This window comes from Phyllobates terribilis, unplaced genomic scaffold, assembly GCF_046119375.1.
Source record: "Phyllobates terribilis strain yellow unplaced genomic scaffold, ASM4611937v1 Scaffold_9__5_contigs__length_417890890, whole genome shotgun sequence".
Taxonomy (NCBI): domain Eukaryota; kingdom Metazoa; phylum Chordata; class Amphibia; order Anura; family Dendrobatidae; genus Phyllobates; species Phyllobates terribilis.
Genome location: NW_027362769.1, coordinates 314,422,128 through 314,435,097, shown reverse-complemented (window position 1 = coordinate 314,435,097; position 12,970 = coordinate 314,422,128).

The window sequence follows — 12,970 nt, the reverse complement described above, 5'->3', positions numbered from 1 at the left end:
CAGGACAAGTAGGGTTAGCGTCAGGACAACTAGGGTTAGCGTCAGGACAACTAGGGTTAGCGTCAGGACAAGTAGGGTTAGCGTCAGGACAACTAGGGTTAGCGTCAGGAAAACTAGGGTTAGCGTCAGGACAAGTAGAGTTAGCGTCAGGACAACTAGGGTTAGCGTCAGGACAACTAGGGTTAGCTTCAGGGCAACTAGGGTTAGCGTCAGGACAAGTAGGGTTAGCGTCAGGACAACTAGGGTTAGCGTCAGGACAACTAGGGTTAGCGTCAGGACAAGTAGGGTTAGCGTCAGGACAACTAGGGTTAGCGTCAGGACAACTAGGGTTAGCGTCAGGACAACTAGGGTTAGCGTCAGGACAACTAGGATTAGCGTCAGGACAACTAGGGTTAGCGTCAGGACAACTAGGGTTAGCGTCAGGACAAGTAGGGTTAGCGTCAGGACAACTAGGGTTAGCGTCAGGAAAACTAGGGTTAGCGTCAGGACAAGTAGAGTTAGCGTCAGGATAACTAGGGTTAGCGTCAGGACAACTAGGGTTAGCGTCAGGACAACTAGGGTTGTGTCAGGACAACTAGGGTTAGCTTCAGGACAACTAGGGTTAGCGTCAGGACAACTAGGGTTAGCATCAGGACAACTAGGGTTAGCGTCAGGGAAACTAGGGTTAGCGTCAGGACAAGTAGGGTTAGCGTCAGGACAAGAAGGGTTAGCGTCAGGACAACTAGGGTTAGCGTCAGGACAACTAGGGTTAGCGTCAGGACAACTAGGGTTAGCGTCAGGGCATCTAGGGTTAGCGTCAGGACAAGTAGGGTTAGCGTCAGGACAACTAGGTTTAGCGTCAGGACAACTAGGGTTAGAGTCAGGACAAGTAGGGTTAGCGTCAGGACAACTAGGGTTATCGTCAGGACAAGTAGGGTTAGCGTCAGGACAACTAGGGTTAGCGTCAGGAAAACTAGGGTTAGTGTCAGGACAAGTAGAGTTAGCATCAGGACAACTAGGGTTAGCGTCAGTACAACTAGGGTTAGCGTCAGGACAACTAGGGTTAGCGTCAGGACAACTAGGGTTAGCGTCAGGAGAACTAGGGTTAGCGTCAGGGCAACTAGGGTTAGCGTCAGGACAAGTAGGGTTAGCGTCAGGACAACTAGGGTTAGCGTCAGGACAACTAGGGTTAGCATCAGGACAAGTAGGGTTAGCGTCAGGACAACTAGGGTTAGCGTCAGGACAACTAGGGTTAGCGTCAGGACAACTAGGGTTAGCGTCAGGACAAGTAGGGTTAGCGTCAGGACAACTAGGGTTAGCGTCAGGAAAACTAGGGTTAGCGTCAGGACAAGTAGAGTTAGCGTCAGGACAACTAGGGTTAGCGTCAGGACAACTAGGGTTAGCGTCAGGACAACTAGGGTTAGTGTCAGGACAACTAGGGTTAGCGTCAGGACAACTAGGGTTAGCGTCAGGACAACTAGGGTTAGCGTCAGGACAACTAGGGTTAGCGTCAGGGCAACTAGGGTTAGCGTCAGGACAAGTAGGGTTAGCGTCAGGACAACTAGGGTTAGCGTCAGGACAACTAGGGTTAGCGTCAGGACAAGTAGGGTTAGCGTCAGGACAACTAGGGTTAGCGTCAGGACAACTAGGGTTAGCGTCAGGACAAGTAGGGTTAGCGTCAGGACAACTAGGGTTAGCTTCAGGACAACTAGGGTTAGCGTCAGGACAAGTAGGGTTAGCGTCAGGATAACTAGGGTTAGCATCAGGACAACTAGGGTTAGCGTCAGGACAACTAGGGTTAGCATCAGGACAACTAGGGTTAGCGTCAGGACAACTAGGGTTAGCGTCAGGACAAGTAGGGTTAGCGTCAGGACAACTAGGCTTAGCGTCAGGACAACTAGGGTTAGCGTCAGGACAAGTAGGGTTAGCGTCAGGACAACTAGGGTTAGCATCAGGACAACTAGGGTTAGCGTCAGGACAACTAGGGTTAGCGTCAGGGCATCTAGGGTTAGCGTCAGGACAAGTAGGATTAGCGTCAGGACAACTAGGGTTAGCGTCAGGACAACTAGGGTTAGCGTCAGGACAACTAGGGTTAGCGTCAGGACAAGTAGGGTTAGCGTCAGGACAACTAGGGTTAGCGTCAGGACAACTAGGATTAGCGTCAGGACAACTAGGGTTAGCGTCAGGACAACTAGGGTTAGCGTCAGGACAAGTAGGGTTAGCGTCAGGAAAACTAGGGTTAGCGTCAGGACAAGTAGAGTTAGCGTCAGGACAAGTAGGGTTAGCGTCAGGACAACTAGGGTTAGCGTCAGGAGAACTAGGGTTAGCGTCAGGGCAACTAGGGTTAGCCTCAGGACAAGTAGGGTTAGCGTCAGGACAACTAGGGTTAGCGTCAGGACAACTAGGGTTAGCGTCAGGACAACTAGGGTTAGCGTCAGGACAAGTAGGGTTAGCATCAGGACAACTAGGGTTAGCATCAGGACAAGTAGGGTTAGCGTCAGGACAACTAGGGTTAGCGTCAGGACAACTAGGGTTAGCGTCAGGACAAGTAGGGTTAGCGTCAGGACAACTAGGGTTAGCGTCAGGAAAACTAGGGTTAGCGTCAGGACAAGTAGAGTTAGCGTCAGGACAACTAGGGTTAGAGTCAGGACAACTAGGGTTAGCGTCAGGACAACTAGGGTTAGCGTCAGGGCAACTAGGGTTAGCGTCAGGACAAGTAGGGTTAGCGTCAGGACAACTAGGGTTAGCATCAGGACAACTAGGGTTAGCGTCAGGACAAGTAGGGTTAGCGTCAGGACAACTAGGGTTAGCGTCAGGACAAGTAGGGTTAGCGTCAGGACAACTAGGGTTAGCGTCAGGACAACTAGGATTAGCGTCAGGACAACTAGGGTTAGCGTCAGGACAACTAGGGTTAGCGTCAGGACAAGTAGGGTTAGCGTCAGGAGAACTAGGGTTAGCGTCAGGGCAACTAGGGTTAGCCTCAGGACAAGTAGGGTTAGCGTCAGGACAACTAGGGTTAGCGTCAGGACAACTAGGGTTAGCGTCAGGACAACTAGGGTTAGCGTCAGGACAAGTAGGGTTAGCGTCAGGACAACTAGGGTTAGCGTCAGGACAAGTAGGGTTAGCGTCAGGACAACTAGGGTTAGCATCAGGACAACTAGGGTTAGCGTCAGGACAAGTAGGGTTAGCGTCAGGACAACTAGGGTTAGCGTCAGGAAAACTAGGGTTAGCGTCAGGACAAGTAGAGTTAGCGTCAGGACAACTAGGGTTAGCGTCAGGACAACTAGGGTTAGCGTCAGGGCAACTAGGGTTAGCGTCAGGACAAGTAGGGTTAGCGTCAGGACAACTAGGGTTAGCGTCAGGAAAACTAGGGTTAGCGTCAGGACAAGTAGGGTTAGCGTCAGGACAACTAGGGTTAGCGTCAGGACAAGTAGGGTTAGCGTCAGGACAACTAGGGTTAGCGTCAGGACAACTAGGATTAGCGTCAGGACAACTAGGGTTAGCGTCAGGACAACTAGGGTTAGCGTCAGGACAAGTAGGGTTAGCGTCAGGACAACTAGGGTTAGCGTCAGGAAAACTAGGGTTAGCGTCAGGACAAGTAGAGTTAGCATCAGGATAACTAGGGTTAGAGTCAGGACAACTAGGGTTAGCGTCAGGACAACTAGGGTTAGTGTCAGGACAACTAGGGTTAGCTTCAGGACAACTAGGGTTAGCGTCAGGACAACTAGGGTTAGCATCAGGACAACTAGGGTTAGCGTCAGGGCAACTAGGGTTAGCGTCAGGACAAGTAGGGTTAGCGTCAGGACAAGTAGGGTTAGCGTCAGGACAACTAGGGTTAGCGTCAGGACAACTAGGGTTAGCGTCAGGACAACTAGGGTTAGCGTCAGGGCATCTAGGGTTAGCGTCAGGACAAGTAGGGTTAGCGTCAGGACAACTAGGGTTAGCGTCAGGACAACTAGGGTTAGCGTCAGGACAAGTAGGGTTAGCGTCAGGGCAACTAGGGTTAGCGTCAGGACAACTAGGGTTAGCGTCAGGACAAGTAGGGTTTGCGTCAGGACAACTAGGGTTAGCGTCAGGGCAACTAGGGTTAGCGTCAGGACAAGTAGGGTTAGCGTCAGGACAACTAGGGTTAGCGTCAGGACAAGTAGGGTTAGCATCAGGACAACTAGGGTTAGCGTCAGGACAACTAGGGTTAGCGTCAGGACAAGTAGGGTTAGCGTCAGGACAACTAGGGTTAGCGTCAGGACAACTAGGATTAGCGTCAGGACAACTAGGGTTAACGTCAGGACAACTAGGGTTAGCGTCAGGACAAGTAGGGTTAGCGTCAGGAAAACTAGGGTTAGCGTCAGGACAAGTAGAGTTAGCGTCAGGACAACTAGGGTTAGCGTCAGGACAACTAAGGTTAGCGTCAGGACAACTAGGGTTAGCGTCAGGAGAACTAGGGTTAGCGTCAGGGCAACTAGGGTTAGCCTCAGGACAAGTAGGGTTAGCGTCAGGACAACTAGGGTTAGCGTCAGCACAACTAGGGTTAGCGTCAGGACAACTAGGGTTAGCGTCAGGACAAGTAGCGTTAGCGTCAGGACAACTAGGGTTAGCGTCAGGACAAGTAGGGTTAGCGTCAGGACAACTAGGGTTAGCGTCAGGACAACTAGGGTTAGCGTCATGACAACTAGGGTTAGCGTCAGGACAAGTAGGGTTAGCGTCAGGAAAACTAGGGTTAGCGTCAGGACAAGTAGGGTTAGCGTCAGGACAACTAGGGTTAGCGTCAGGACAAGTAGGGTTAGCGTCAGGACAACTAGGGTTAGCATCAGGACAACTAGGGTTAGCGTCAGGACAAGTAGGGTTAGCGTCAGGACAACTAGGGTTAGCGTCAGGAAAACTAGGGTTAGCGTCAGGACAAGTAGAGTTAGCGTCAGGACAACTAGGGTTAGCGTCAGGACAACTAGGGTTAGCGTCAGGGCAACTAGGGTTAGCGTCAGGACAAGTAGGGTTAGCGTCAGGACAACTAGGGTTAGCGTCAGGACAACTAGGGTTAGCGTCAGGACAAGTAGGGTTAGCGTCAGGACAACTAGGGTTAGCGTCAGGACAAGTAGGGTTAGCGTCAGGACAACTAGGGTTAGCGTCAGGACAACTAGGATTAGCGTCAGGACAACTAGGGTTAGCGTCAGGACAACTAGGGTTAGCGTCAGGACAAGTAGGGTTAGCGTCAGGACAACTAGGGTTAGCGTCAGGAAAACTAGGGTTAGCGTCAGGACAAGTAGAGTTAGCATCAGGATAACTAGGGTTAGCGTCAGGACAACTAGGGTTAGCGTCAGGACAACTAGGGTTAGTGTCAGGACAACTAGGGTTAGCTTCAGGACAACTAGGGTTAGCGTCAGGACAACTAGGGTTAGCATCAGGACAACTAGGGTTAGCGTCAGGGCAACTAGGGTTAGCGTCAGGACAAGTAGGGTTAGCGTCAGGACAAGTAGGGTTAGCGTCAGGACAACTAGGGTTAGCGTCAGGACAACTAGGGTTAGCGTCAGGACAACTAGGGTTAGCGTCAGGGCATCTAGGGTTAGCGTCAGGACAAGTAGGATTAGCGTCAGGACAACTAGGGTTAGCGTCAGGACAACTAGGGTTAGCGTCAGGACAAGTAGGGTTAGCGTCAGGACAACTAGGGTTAGCGTCAGGACAACTAGGGTTAGCGTCAGGACAAGTAGGGTTAGCGTCAGGACAACTAGGGTTAGCGTCAGGGCAACTAGGGTTAGCGTCAGGACAAGTAGGGTTAGCGTCAGGACAACTAGGGTTAGCGTCAGGACAAGTAGGGTTAGCATCAGGACAACTAGGGTTAGCGTCAGGACAACTAGGGTTAGCGTCAGGACAAGTAGGGTTAGCGTCAGGACAACTAGGGTTAGCGTCAGGACAACTAGGATTAGCGTCAGGACAACTAGGGTTAACGTCAGGACAACTAGGGTTAGCGTCAGGACAAGTAGGGTTAGCGTCAGGAAAACTAGGGTTAGCGTCAGGACAAGTAGAGTTAGCGTCAGGAAAACTAGGGTTAGCGTCAGGACAACTAAGGTTAGCGTCAGGACAACTAGGGTTAGCGTCAGGAGAACTAGGGTTAGCGTCAGGGCAACTAGGGTTAGCCTCAGGACAAGTAGGGTTAGCGTCAGGACAACTAGGGTTAGCGTCAGGACAACTAGGGTTAGCATCAGGACAAGTAGCGTTAGCGTCAGGACAACTAGGGTTAGCGTCAGGACAAGTAGGGTTAGCGTCAGGACAACTAGGGTTAGCGTCAGGACAACTAGGGTTAGCGTCAGGACAACTAAGGTTAGCGTCAGGACAACTAGGGTTAGCGTCAGGAGAACTAGGGTTAGCGTCAGGGCAACTAGGGTTAGCCTCAGGACAAGTAGGGTTAGCGTCAGGACAACTAGGGTTAGCGTCAGCACAACTAGGGTTAGCGTCAGGACAACTAGGGTTAGCGTCAGGACAAGTAGCGTTAGCGTCAGGACAACTAGGGTTAGCGTCAGGACAAGTAGGGTTAGCGTCAGGACAACTAGGGTTAGCGTCAGGACAACTAGGGTTAGCGTCAGGACAACTAGGGTTAGCGTCAGGACAAGTAGGGTTAGCGTCAGGAAAACTAGGGTTAGCGTCAGGACAAGTAGGGTTAGCGTCAGGACAACTAGGGTTAGCGTCAGGACAAGTAGGGTTAGCGTCAGGACAACTAGGGTTAGCATCAGGACAACTAGGGTTAGCGTCAGGACAAGTAGGGTTAGCGTCAGGACAACTAGGGTTAGCGTCAGGAATACTAGGGTTAGCGTCAGGACAAGTAGAGTTAGCGTCAGGACAACTAGGGTTAGCGTCAGGACAACTAGGGTTAGCGTCAGGGCAACTAGGGTTAGCGTCAGGACAAGTAGGGTTAGCGTCAGGACAACTAGGGTTAGCGTCAGGACAACTAGGGTTAGCGTCAGGACAAGTAGGGTTAGCGTCAGGACAACTAGGGTTAGCGTCAGGACAAGTAGGGTTAGCGTCAGGACAACTAGGGTTAGCGTCAGGACAACTAGGATTAGCGTCAGGACAACTAGGGTTAGCGTCAGGACAACTAGGGTTAGCGTCAGGACAAGTAGGCTTAGCGTCAGGACAACTAGGGTTAGCGTCAGGAAAACTAGGGTTAGCGTCAGGACAAGTAGAGTTAGCATCAGGATAACTAGGGTTAGCGTCAGGACAACTAGGGTTAGCGTCAGGACAACTAGGGTTAGTGTCAGGACAACTAGGGTTAGCTTCAGGACAACTAGGGTTAGCGTCAGGACAACTAGGGTTAGCATCAGGACAACTAGGGTTAGCGTCAGGGCAACTAGGGTTAGCGTCAGGACAAGTAGGGTTAGCGTCAGGACAAGTAGGGTTAGCGTCAGGACAACTAGGGTTAGCGTCAGGACAACTAGGGTTAGCGTCAGGACAACTAGGGTTAGCGTCAGGGCATCTAGGGTTAGCGTCAGGACAAGTAGGGTTAGCGTCAGGACAACTAGGGTTAGCGTCAGGACAACTAGGGTTAGCGTCAGGACAAGTAGGGTTAGCGTCAGGACAACTAGGGTTAGCGTCAGGACAACTAGGGTTAGCGTCAGGACAAGTAGGGTTAGCGTCAGGACAACTAGGGTTAGCGTCAGGGCAACTAGGGTTAGCGTCAGGACAAGTAGGGTTAGCGTCAGGACAACTAGGGTTAGCGTCAGGACAAGTAGGGTTAGCATCAGGACAACTAGGGTTAGCGTCAGGACAACTAGGGTTAGCGTCAGGACAAGTAGGGTTAGCGTCAGGACAACTAGGGTTAGCGTCAGGACAACTAGGATTAGCGTCAGGACAACTAGGGTTAACGTCAGGACAGCTAGGGTTAGCGTCAGGACAAGTAGGGTTAGCGTCAGGAAAACTAGGGTTAGCGTCAGGACAAGTAGAGTTAGCGTCAGGAAAACTAGGGTTAGCGTCAGGACAACTAAGGTTAGCGTCAGGACAACTAGGGTTAGCGTCAGGAGAACTAGGGTTAGCGTCAGGGCAACTAGGGTTAGCCTCAGGACAAGTAGGGTTAGCGTCAGGACAACTAGGGTTAGCGTCAGGACAACTAGGGTTAGCATCAGGACAAGTAGCGTTAGCGTCAGGACAACTAGGGTTAGCGTCAGGACAAGTAGGGTTAGCGTCAGGAAAACTAGGGTTAGCGTCAGGACAACTAGGGTTAGCGTCAGGACAACTAGGGTTAGCGTCAGGACAAGTAGGGTTAGCGTCAGGACAACTAGTGTTAGCGTCAGGAAAACTAGGGTTAGCGTCAGGACAAGTAGAGTTAGCGTCAGGACAACTAGGGTTAGCGTCAGGACAACTAGGGTTAGCGTCAGGACAACTAGGGTTAGCGTCAGGGCAACTAGGGTTAGCGTCAGGACAAGTAGGGTTAGCGTCAGGACAACTAGGGTTAGCGTCAGGACAACTAGGGTTAGCGTCAGGACAAGTAGGGTTAGCGTCAGGACAAGTAGGGTTAGCGTCAGGACAACTAGGGTTAGCGTCAGGACAACTAGGATTAGCGTCAGGACAACTAGGGTTAGCGTCAGGACAACTAGGGTTAGCGTCAGGACAAGTAGGGTTAGCGTCAGGACAACTAGGGTTAGCGTCAGGAAAACTAGGGTTAGCGTCAGGACAAGTAGAGTTAGCGTCAGGATAACTAGGGTTAGCGTCAGGACAACTAGGGTTAGCGTCAGGACAACTAGGGTTAGCGTCAGGACAACTAGGGTTAGCGTCAGGAGAACTAGGGTTAGCGTCAGGGCAACTAGGGTTAGCGTCAGGACAAGTAGGGTTAGCGTCAGGACAACTAGGGTTAGCGTCAGGACAACTAGGGTTAGCGTCAGGACAACTAGGGTTAGCGTCAGGACAAGTAGGGTTAGCGTCAGGACAACTAGGGTTAGCGTCAGGACAACTAGGGATAGCGTCAGGACAAGTAGGGTTAGCGTCAGGACAACTAGGGTTAGCGTCAGGACAACTAGGGTTAGCGTCAGGACAAGTAGGGTTAGCGTCAGGACAACTAGGGTTAGCGTGAGGACAACTAGGGTTAGCGTCAGGACAAGTAGAGTTAGCGTCAGGACAACTAGGGTTAGCGTCAGGACAACTAGGGTTAGTGTCAGGACAACTAGGGTTAGCTTCAGGACAACTAGGGTTAGCGTCAGGACAACTAGGGTTAGCATCAGGACAACTAGGGTTAGCGTCAGGGCAACTAGGGTTAGCGTCAGGACAAGTAGGGTTAGCGTCAGGACAACTAGGGTTAGCGTCAGGACAACTAGGGTTAGCGTCAGGACAACTAGGGTTAGCGTCAGGACAACTAGGGTTAGCTTCAGGACAACTAGGGTTAGCGTCAGGACAACTAGCGTTAGCGTCAGGACAACTAGGGTTAGCGTCAGGACAACTAGGGTTAGCGTCAGGTCAAGTAGGGTTAGCGTCAGGACAAGTAGGGTTAGCGTCAGGACAACTAGGGTTAGCGTCAGGACAAGTAGGGTTAGCATCAGGACAACTAGGGTTAGCGTCAGGACAAGTAGGGTTAGCGTCAGGACAACTAGGGTTAGCGTCAGGACAACTAGGGTTAGCGTCAGGACAACTAGGGTTAGCGTCAGTGCAACTAGGGTTAGCGTAAGGACAAGTAGGGTGAGCGTCAGGACAACTAGGGTTAGCGTCAGGACAACTAGGGTTAGCGTCAGGACAAGTAGGGTTAGCGTCAGGACAACTAGGGTTAGCGTCAGGACAACTAGGGTTAGCGTCAGGACAACTAGGGTTAGCGTCAGGACAAGTAGGGTTAGCGTCAGGACAACTAGGGTTAGCATCAGGACAACTAGGGTTAGCGTCAGGACAACTAGGGTTAGCGTCAGGACAAGTAGGGTTAGCGTCAGGACAACTAGGGTTAGCGTCAGGACAAGTAGGGTTAGCGTCAGGACAACTAGGGTTAGCGTCAGGACAACTAGGGTTAGCGTCAGGACAACTAGGGTTAGCGTCAGGGCATCTAGGGTTAGCGTCAGGACAAGTAGGGTTAGCGTCAGGACAACTAGGGTTAGCGTCAGGACAACTAGGGTTAGCGTCAGCACAAGAAGGGTTAGCGTCAGGACAACTAGGGTTAGCGTCAGGACAACTAGGGTTAGCGTCAGGACAACTAGGGTTAGCGTCAGGACAACTAGGGTTAGCGTTAGGACAACTAGGGTTAGCATCAGGACAACTAGGGTTAGCGTCAGGACAACTAGGGTTAGCATCAGGACAACTAGGGTTAGCGTCATTTCAACTAGGGTTAGCGTCAGGACAACTAGGGTTAGCGTCAGGACAACTAGGGTTAGCGTCAGGACAAGTAGGGTTAGCGTCAGGACAACTAGGGTTAGCGTCAGGACAACTAGGGTTAGCATCAGGACAACTAGGGTTAACGTCAGGACATGTAGGGTTAGCATCAGGACAACTAGGGTTAGCGTCAGGACAAGTAGGGTTAGCGTCAGGACAACTAGGGTTAGCGTCAGGACAACTAGGGTTAGCGTCAGGACAACTAGGGTTAGCGTCAAGACAACTAGGGTTAGCGTCAGGACAACTAGGGTTAGCGTTAGGACAACTAGGGTTAGCGTCAGGACAACTAGGGTTAGCGTTAGGACAACTAGGGTTAGCGTCAGGACAACTAGGGTTAGCGTCAGGACAACTAGGGTTAGCATCAGAACAACTAGGGTTAGCGTCAGAACAACTAGGGTTAGCGTCAGGACAACTAGGGTTAGCGTCAGGACAACTAGGGTTAGCGTCAGGACAACTAGGGTTAGCGTCAGGACAACTTGGGTTAGCGTCAGGACAAGTAGGGTTAGCGTCAGGACAAGTAGGGTTAGCGTCAGGACAACTAGGGTTAGCGTCAGGACAAGTAGGGTTAGCGTCAGGACAAGTAGGATTAGCGTCAGGACAACTAGGGTTAGCGTCAGGACAACTAGGGTTAGCGTCAGGACGACTAGGGTTAGCGTCAGGACGACTAGGGTTAGCGTCAGGACGACTAGGGTTAGCGTCCGGACAACTAGGGTTAGCGTCAGGACAACTAGGGTTAGCGTCAGGACAACTAGTGTTAGCTTCAGGACAACTAGGGTTAGCGTCAGGACAACTAGGGTTAGCGTCAGGACAACTAGGGTTAGCGTCAGTACAACTAGGGTTAGCGTCATTTCAACTAGGGTTAGCGTCAGGACAACTAGGGTTAGCGTCAGGACAACTAGGGTTAGCGTCAGGACAACTAGGGTTAGCGTCAGGACAACTAGATTTAGCGTCAGGACAACTAGGGTTAGCGTCAGGACAAGTAGGGTTAGCGTCAGGACAAGTAGGGTTAGCGTCAGGACAAGTAGGGTTAGCGTCAGGACAACTAGGGTTAGCGTCAGGACAACTAGGGTTAGCGTCAGGACAAGTAGGGTTAGCGTCAGGACGACTAGGGTTAGCGTCAGGACAACTAGGGTTAGCGTCAGGACAACTAGGGTTAGCGTCAGGACAACTAGAGTTAGCGTCAGGACAACTAGGGTTAGCGTCAGGACAACTAGGGTTAGTGTCAGGACAACTAGGGTTAGCGTCAGGACAAGTAGGGTTAGCGTCAGGACAACTAAAGTTAGCGTCAGGACAACTAGGGTTAGCGTCAGGACAAGTAGGGTTAGCGTCAGGACAACTAGGGTTAGCGTCAGGACAACTAGGGTTAGCGTCAGGACAACTAGGGTTAGCGTCAGGACATGTAGGGTTAGCGTCAGGACAACTAGGGTTAGCATCAGGACAACTAGGGTTAGCGTCAGGTCAACTAGGGTTAGCGTCAGGACAAGTAGGGTTAGCGTCAGGACAACTAGGGTTAGCGTCAGGACAACTAGGGTTAGCGTCAGGACAACTAGGGTTAGCGTCAGGACAACTCAGGTTAGCGTCAGGACAACTAGGGTTAGCGTCAGGACAAGTAGGGTTAGCGTCAGGACAACTAGGGTTAGCGTCAGGACAAGTAGGGTTAGCGTCAGGACAAGTAGGGTTAGCGTCAGGACAACTAGGGTTAACGTCAGGACAACTAGGGTTAGCGTCAGGACAACTAGGGTTAGCGTCAGGACAACTAGGGTTAGCGTCAGGACAACTAGGGTTAGCGTCAGGACAAGTAGGGTTAGCGTCAGGACAACTAGGGTTAGCGTCAGGACAACTAGGGTTAGCGTCAGGACAACTAGGGTTAGCGTCAGGACAACTAGGGTTAGCGTCAGGACAACTAGGGTAAGCGTCAGGACAACTAGGGTTAGCGTCAGGACAACTAGGGTTAGCGTCAGGACAACTAGGGTTAGCGTCAGGACAACTAGGGTTAGCATCAGGACAACTAGGGTTAGCATCAGGACAACTAGGGTTAGCGTCAGGACAGCTGGGTTAGCGTCAGGACAACTAGGGTTAGCGTCAGGACAACTAGGGTTAGCGTCAGGACAAGTAGGGTTAGCGTCAGGACAATTAGGGTTAGCGTCAGGAAAAGTAGGGTTAGCGTGAGGACAACTAGGGTTAGCGTCAGGACAACTAGGGTTAGCATCAGGACAAGTAGGGTTAGCGTCAGGACAACTAGGGTTAGCGTCAGGACAACTAGGGTTAGCGTCAGGACAAGTAGGGTTAGCGTCAGGACAACTAGGGTTAGCGTCAGGACAACTAGGGTTAGCGTCAGGACAAGTAGGGTTAGCGTCAGGACAAGTAGGGTTAGCGTCAGGACAACTAGGGTTAGCGTCAGGACAAGTAGGGTTAGCGTCAGGGCAACTAGGGTTAGCGTCAGGACAACTAGGGTTAGCGTCAGGACAACTAGGGTTAACGTCAGGACATGTAGGGTTAGCATCAGGACAACTAGGGTTAGCGTCAGGACAACTAGGGTTAGCGTCAGGACAAGTTAGGTTAGCGTCAGGACAACTAGGGTTTTTCCCGTCAACGCTGCTGATGCTTTTCAACCGTGCAGGTGGCGTCCTTATGGCTGCCTCAACCCCTATGATGCCGTATAGAA